Here is an 8,577-nt window from a genome sequence, read left to right on the forward strand (position 1 = left end):
GGTGCGGTAGCTCATGGCTGTAATCCCAGCACTTTGGGAGGCCGAGGTGGGTGGATCACCTGAGGTCAGCAGTTCAAGACCAGCCTGGCCAACATGGTGAAGCCCTGTCTCTACTAAAAATACAAAACTCAGCTGGGTGTGGTGGCAGGCACCTGTAGTCCCAGCTACTTGGCAGGCTGAGGCAGGAGAATTTCTTGAACCTGGAAGGTGGAGTTTGCAGTGAGCTGAGATGATACCACTGTACTCCAGCTTGGGTGATAAAGTGAGACTGTCTCAAAAAAAAATAAAAATAATAATAAGTAAATAAATAAAGCAGCTCAGCAGACTCCAAGAAAATACAGAGAAGCAATTCAGTAAAATCAGGAAAACAATAAATGACAAAATGAGAAATTTAATAGAAATTGAAATTGTTTTAAATTATAGAGCTGAAATACACAATGAATAAATAAAAAATACAATAAAAAGCATCAACAGCAAAATTGATCAAACAGAAGAAAGAATCTGTAAAATTGAAAACATACAGTCAAATGAGAAAAATAAATAAAAAGAATGAAAAAACATTACAGGATTTATGAGACAGCACCAAAAGAACAAATATTCAAATTATAAGTTTCTGAAGAAGAAGAGAGAGCCAAAGGAGTAGAAAGCTTATTTAAAGAAATAAGAGTAAAAAACTTCCCAAATCTGGAAAAAGATATAAATATACAGATACAAGAAGGTTAAAGGTTTTGAATCAGATTAAACTCAAAAAGACTACATGAAGACATACACTCAACAGTCAAAAATCAAAGACAAAGGGAGCATCTTGAAAGCAGCGGGAGAAAATATGCAAATAACTTGTAATGGAGTTCCAATAAGGCTAGCAACAGATTTCTCAGTAAAAACCTTACAGACCAGGAGAATGCAATGATATATCCAAAGTGTTGAAGAAAAAAAACTGCCAACCAAGAATACTTTATGCAGGAAATCTGCACTCCACAAATGAAGGAAAGATAAAGCTTTCCTAGACACAGAAAAGCTGAGGGAGTTTATCAGCACAAGGCTTGCCTTACAAGAAAGACTAAAGGGAATTATTTCTAATGAAATAAAAGGATGCTACTTAGTAAGACTATAATGTTTGAAAGTACAAAACCCACTGGTAAATATAGATCATGATGGCTGACTAGAAGCATCCAGAACTTACCACTTTTACAGAGAAGGACTATATTAGGTTGGTGCAAAAGTAAATGTGGTTTGGGGCATTAAAGGTAATGATAGAAAACTTCAATTACCTATGAACCAACATAATAGATAACCACATATCAAATAAAGTGTCTAGAAGAGAATGCTGGAATCCAGCAGGGAAGCAACAGGGACTCTGAGGCACAAAAGCTCAAGATGGCAGCATAGAGAAGGAATCAAGGCAGCCAGCTGAATCAGCTCAGAGCCAGGAGGAACTCCGCATTGTTGGGAAAAAGGTAACTGAAAGATACGTATCAGTCCACACTCCCACCAGAAATGCCTGAAGTTCTAACTGCAGAAAAGCTCCTAGACCCTCACATGTCCTGAGCTTAGTCTGGAAAGCTGCCTGGAATCCACGTGACTGCATTTGTTCCAGGGAGAGAATTTGCACAGGGGCCCATCCCTGGAATGCAGGCTGCTATAGTATGGTGCCATTTTGAGAGCAAATACAACAGACTATATCCCGCCATGGAGACCAATAGCTCCTGCATCTCCACAACACTGAGACCTCACCAGTATCTGCCCACACCCACTCAAAGGGCTGCAGCACCATAGTGCTGGCTAAGCCCAGTGGCACAACCACACTGCCAGCATCTGAGACCACACAACATCCCACACCCCAGGGAACAGGTGGTCCAACACAACCGGTATACTGGCTCAAGGACATACAGAACCAAAGTGTGAGCTCCCCAGAGCCTGAGAGCAACCTTCCTGGACCTGCTGCCTCCAACAGTAACCTCACTCCTCTCCAAGAGTGGGGCCATGAAACACCGTAAATACCACCCAAGGGCCCAGAGACTTACCTGCCCAACCCACTACAGAAACCACCAGCTCCCAACTACTCCACTCAGGAAATGAAACCAGTCCATTCACCCAACTAGAGATATTGCCAGCACTTGGGTGCCCACCTGGGGGCCCAAGGAGGAACTGCCCAGCCAGCATTTACACTCTGCTTGAGTAACCAAGGACCATCCCACTCAGGGCATTACACTGCCACTGCTGGTGCCTGTGCATCCGACCTGGGTCCCAAAGACTAGCCCACATGAAGCACATAACCATCACCACCAGTGCCTGCACATTCAACATAGGGGCCTATGAACCAGCCCATCCAGCACATCTGAAACTGCCAAAGCCTCACCACAGCTTCCACAAATAACTACACCCTAAGATGCCAAGGAGTTCGCAGACATCACTAATGTTAATGACAGCCAAAGTAATCATATGGAGACCACACTACAGTGTCCACCCAAAATCAAAGCCAAAGCACCCTACCCAACTTACATTATAGATACTTCTACAGGGAAATGTTTTTCCTTACAAAAGTTACTCCATAAAATTGAAAGAAATGTCAGTTACACCATATGTACAGATGTCAATGTAAGGACACAAGAAACATGAAAAAGCAAGGAAAGACAACACCTCCAAATGAACAAAATAATTCTCCAGTAATAGACCTCCCCATAAAAAGAAATCTATGAAATGCCTGGAAAATAATTCAAAATAATGATTGTAAGGAAACACAGAGATACAAGAGAACACAGATAAACATTACAAATCAAGAAAACAATTCACTATCTGAATGAGAAATTCAACAAAGAGATGCATATCATAAAAAGAAGAAGCAAACAGAAATCCTGGAACTGAATAACACAATGAATAAAAGCAAAAATACAATGTAGAGCTTCTAATATAAATTAGATTAAGCAGAAGAAACTTTCTGAACTTGAAAACTGAGCTTTTGAAGTAACCCAGTCAGATGAAAAAAAAAGGAAGAAAAGAAAAAAAGAATGAAGACATATAAGATACCAAAGCAAAAAAATATATATTCAAATTTTAAAAGTTCCAGAAGAGGAAAAGTCAAAGAAAATGTATTTAATGAAATATTAGCTGAAAACTTCCAAATTCTTGCCAGAGATATACACATCCAGACACAGGAAACTCAACGATCCCTAAACACAGTCAATCCATAAATGTCCTCTCTGAGGCAGATTATAGTCAAAATGTCAAAAGTTAAAGACAAAGAATTCTAAACATAGGAAAAGTGTCAAGTCACATGTAAGAAAATCCTCATTAGCATAACAGCAGATGGCACCAGAGTGGCTCATGCCTGTAATCCCAGCACTTTGGGAGGCTGAGGCAGGTGGCTCACTTGAGGTCAGGAGTTCGAGACCAGCCTGGCCAACATGGTGAAACCCCGTTTCTACTAAAAATACAAAAATTAGCCAGGTGTGGTGGTGCGCACCTGTAATCCCAGCTACTCGGGAGGCTGAGGCAGGAGAATTGCTTGAACCCGGGTGGTGGGGGTTCCAGTGAGCTGAGACTGTGCCAAACAGTCCGTGGGCGGCCAGGAGTCCTGGAGTGCAGTGACCAGGCTGTGGTCTAGCATAAAGGTGGAGCCCAGAAGAAGGGGCGTGGGGTGGAAGAAACCTCCCTCACTCCCCCCGCAATGCGGCATCTGCTGGTCCTGCTGCTGCTCCTCTCTGCCCTGGTGACCTCCTTCACTGCAGCCTCTATCCACGATGCTCATGCCCAAGAGAGCTCCTTGGGTCTTACAGGCCTCCAGAGCCTACTCCAAGGCTTCAGCCGACTTTTCCTGAAAGATGACCTGCTTCAGGGCATAGACATCTTCTTCTCTGCCCCCATGGACTTCCGGGGCCTCCCTAGGAACTACCAACAAGAGGAGAACCAGGAGCACCAGCTGGGGAACAACACCCTCTCCAGCCACCTCCATATTGACAAGGTGACCGACAATAAGACAGGAGAGGTGCTGATCTCCGAGAAGGTGGTGGCATCCATCCAGCCGGCGGAGGGGAGCTTCGAGGGTAACTGGAAGGTACCCAGGATGGAGGAGGCGGCGGCCCTGGTGTCCATCCGGAAGGCTATGGACAACTTCCATGCAGAGCTCCATCCCCGTGTGGCCTTCTGGATCATGAAGCTGCCACGGTGGAGGTCCCACCACAATGTCCTGGAGGGCGGCCGCTGGCTCAGTGAGAAGCGACACCGCCTGCAGGCCATCCAGGATGGGCTCCACGAGGGGACCCGCGAGGACGTCCTAAAAGAGGGGACCCAGGGCTCCTCCCACTCCGGGCTGTCCTCCGAAAGACCCACTTACTGTACATCCTCAGGTTCTCTTGGCAGCTATAGGGGTTGGGACCGGGGAGCACCTGTCTGTAGCCCCCATCTGACCCCGCCCCAAGCACCGTATGGGAATAAAGTTCTTTTCTTACATCTAAAAAAATTTTAAAAATTAAAAAATTGCCCCAACAGTTTATGCCTCACTGCCTGATTAGAAAGACAGAAATGTATTTTATTACCTGCATTTTATATAATTAAGTAGTATCTCCTTTAGACAGTGGGGGGGGAAAAAGTATAGAAGCTTTTTAGTTTTACATAATCCCATTTGTCTATTTTTGCTTTTGTTGCTTATACTTTGAGGTCGTATCAAAAAATCATTTACTTACCAAGGTCATGAAGTTTTTCCCCTATGTTTTCTTCTGATTGTTTTAGTTTCAGGTCTCATATTTAAGTTTTTAATCCATTTTGAGTTGATTTTGAATATGGTGTGAGATGAGGGTCTACTTTCATTCTTCTGTATGTGCATGTCCACTTCTCCCAACAACAGACTTCCTTTACTTATTGTGTGCTCTTTGTATCTTTATCAAAAATAAATTAACCTTAAATGTGTAAGTTTCTTTCTGGGCTCTTAATTCTGTGCTATTGTTCTATGTGTCTATTTTTATGCCAGTATCATGCTATTATGATTATTACAGCTTTGTAATATATTTTGAAGTCTGGTAGTATATGCCTCTGGCTTTGATCTTTTTGCTCAAGTCTGCTTTGGCTATTCAGGGTTTCTTGACCCTGAATATTTAATTGTTTTTTTCTATTTAAATTGTTTTTTCTATTTCTGGGGAAAACGTCACTGGAATTTTGATAGGGATTGCATTGAATCTGTAGATCACTTTGGATAGTATAAAAATTTTAACAATATTAAATCTTCCAATTCATAAACACAGATATCTTTTCATTTATTTGTGTCTTCTTCAATTTATTTTATCAATGTTTTATAGTTTTTAGTGTACAAATCTTTCACCTCCTTGATTAAACTTATTCTTAAGAATTTTATTTTTTGTACCTATTGTGAATGGGGTAGTTTTTTTTCTGCAAAGTTTGTTGTTAAGGTGTAGAAACACTACGGATTTGTGTATGTTGATTTTGTATCCTGCCACTTTAATAAATTTGTTTATTACTTGTAATTTTTGTGTGTAGTCTTTAGAGTTTTCTGTATATAAGATCATATCATATGCAAACAGTGACCATTTTACTTCTTTCTTTCTGCTTTGGATGCTTCTTATTTCCTTTTCTAGCCTAACTGCTCTGGCTAGGACTTTCAGGACTATAATGGATAGAAGTGGCAAGAACGGGCATTCTTGTTTTGTTCTCGATCTTAGAGGAAAAGTATTCAACTTTTCACCATTGAGTATGACGTAAGCTGTGGTTTATCATATAAAGCCTTTATTGTGTTGAGGTACATTCCTTCTACACCTAGTTTGTTGACAGTTTTTAATCATGAAAGGATGATTAATTTTATCAAATGCTTTCTCTGCCTCTATTAAGATGATCTTATGGTTTGTGTTCTGCACATTTTTAATGTGGCATATCACATTTATTGATTTGCACATATTAAGCCACTCTTGCATTCTTGGAAAAAAATCTCATTTGGTCATGGTAAATAATACTTTTAATGTGCTGCTGAATTCATATTTCTAGTATTTTGTTGAGGATGTTTGCATCAATGTTCATAAGAAATATTGACCTGTAGTTTTCTTTTTCTGCAATGTTCTACCATTTCTTTAAATAAGAATATTACCCCTTTGACGCTTTCTTCCCCTTATTGATATTCTATAGCTTCAATATTTGTTCTTTTGATGTTGTCCTATAAATCCCATTAGCTTTCTTCATTCCTTTCTTATTCTTTTTTCATTTTTCTCCTCTGCCTATATATTTTGATATAATCTGTCTTTGACTCCACAGATTCTTTTTTCTCTTTGATCAATTTTCCTGTTGATGCTCTCTGTTGCATTTGTTCATTGCATATATTTCTAGTTGATTTTTTAAGTAATTTCTATTTGATTTTTAAAATAATTTCAATTTCTCTGTTACATTTCTAATTTTGGTCATTTAATGGTTTTCTGATACCACCCAAATGTTTCTCTTTATTTTCTTAATGTTCACTGAGCTTCCCTAAAACAATAATTTATAAATAATTATAAATTCTTTGTGAGGCATTTTGTATATCTCCAGTTATTTGGGGTCAGCTATTGGAAGATTACTGTGTTGTTTTTTTTTTTTTTTTTTTTGGTGGCGTTATGTATATCTCCTTGGTTTTTCATGTTTCCTGATGTTCCTTATGTTAATGTCTATATACAAGACATTCTAAGCATGGTGTGTGGCATGGTCCGTGAATGGGCTTGCATTGAATTCCTCAGGCAAGCTGGGTTGGTGTCTGGGTCAGCGTATCAAAGGGCCTGGCACATGGACCCACAGGGTTGGGCCTGGAGCCTGGATCCAGTGGGATAGACTTGTTGATTGCGTTCATGGAGGTGGGCCTGGAGCCTGGGTCCCCAAGGCTGAGACTGGAGTCTGTATCCATGGGGCTGGCCTGAAGCCTAAGTCCGAGGGGGTTGATCTAGTACTGGGGTGGGCCTTGAGCCTGGGTCTGCAGGAGCCAGCCACTTTCTGTGATGGGCCAGTTACATGGGTCCACTGGGATGGGCGTGGGGCCTGAGTTCAGTAGGGTTGGCCTGCTGTGGTTTCAATGATGATGTCCCCTCCAAGATTTATGTTAAAACTTAACACCCAATGCTATAGGATTAAGGGGTGCCACCTTTGAGAGACTATTAAGTCATGAGGGTGGAGCCCTCATGAATGGGATTAGCAACCTTATAAAGGTGTTTGTGACTGAAGAGAATTCTCTCTTGCCCTTTGGTTTCTTCTGGCATGTGAGGGTACAGTATTTCTCCCCTGCAGAGGACATAGCACTGAGGGATCATCTTGAAAGCAGACAGCAGCCCTCTCTAGACCCCAAATTAGCCAATGCCTTGATCTTGAATTTCCCAGCCTCCAGACCATGATAAATAAATTTCTTTTGTATATAAATTACCCAGTCTGCAGTATTTTATCTTAGCAGCACAAACTAAGATAGGGTCTGGGTCCTAGATCCACAGGGGTGGACTTGCAGCCTCAGTCCACAGGGGCCAGCCTGCTACTGAGGTCTACTGGGCAGACCTGAACTAGACCTTGGGTCTGCTGGAGTGTGGGCCACAGAGGCTAGTTAGGAGTATGAGTGGGGCCACAGAGACAGGCCTGTCACTCGGCAGGCCTGAGGACAGTGTCCATGTTTACTGGTCTGGTGCCTGAGGCCAGGGTTTCCAGTCCAGCACCAGGATGGGCCCAAAGCCTGGGAGTGTGTGGGCCAATCTTGCTCAGGGTTGGTCTGAAACCTGGGACAGTCTTGGAGTCTGGGGCTGCAGGAGCTGACCTGTCACTGGGTAGGCCTAGAGCCTGTATCCACAGAGACCGATCTGATGAGCAGGGCTGCTGGGGCTAGCCTGGTGCTGGGGCAATTATGAAGCCTGGGGCAGTGCGGGCCAGCCCAGTGTTATGGGAAGTACAGAGTCTGGTCTGCTGGGGTCATCCTGGTACTGGGGTGACCAAGTCCACTGGGCATTCTTGGAGTCTGGGACTGCAAGCACCAACCTGGAGCTTCAGTCTATGGGAGCTGTCCAGTCACTGAGGCAGGTCTGATGCTCAGGGTCATTAAGTTAGCCCAGCACTGGGGTTGGCCTGGAGCTTGCACTGCTGGGGTCAGCCTAGTAGTGGGAAGGCCTGGAGACCAAGTCTGCAGGGGCTGTGGGATTCCATGTGGTGCTGGGAAAGAACTGGAGGCTTAGTCTACAGGTAACGGCCAGGAGTCCGGGTCTGTAGGGGCCTGCCCTGCACTGGGTTTTATTGAGGTGGGCCTGGTGTTGGGGTTCAAGGCAAAGGCTTGTGCTTACTTTCCCCTCCTTCCCCCAAGCAGAAGATACATCTCTTCTAGGTGTTCTGCCTGGGACTGGGAGAGGGATGAGGTGGGTAATGTAAAATGATTCTTCTTACTTTCTTCAATGCATATTTTCTTATTTCTGGGCTGCCCAGGTGCTGTAGTCTCTCACCTGGTTTCCTTGGCTCCTTTAAAGCTATTTTTGTATGTGAATAGTTGTTCAAATTGATGTTTCCACAGTGGGATGAGCACTGGAATGTTCTGTTTTACCATCTTGTTGATGTCAGTCCCAAAAACATATTCATAAGCAACCA

The 8,577-nt window shown here is 42.9% G+C and overlaps 1 pseudogene; it reads left to right on the top strand.

Annotated features, from left to right (window-relative positions):
* Positions 1 to 3,804: 3,804 nt before the first annotated feature.
* Positions 3,805 to 4,365, top strand: LOC469910 (dickkopf-like protein 1; annotated as a pseudogene).
* Positions 4,366 to 8,577: the final 4,212 nt, after the last annotated feature.

This window comes from Pan troglodytes, chromosome 21 (assembly GCF_028858775.2).
Source record: "Pan troglodytes isolate AG18354 chromosome 21, NHGRI_mPanTro3-v2.0_pri, whole genome shotgun sequence".
NCBI lineage: Eukaryota > Metazoa > Chordata > Mammalia > Primates > Hominidae > Pan > Pan troglodytes.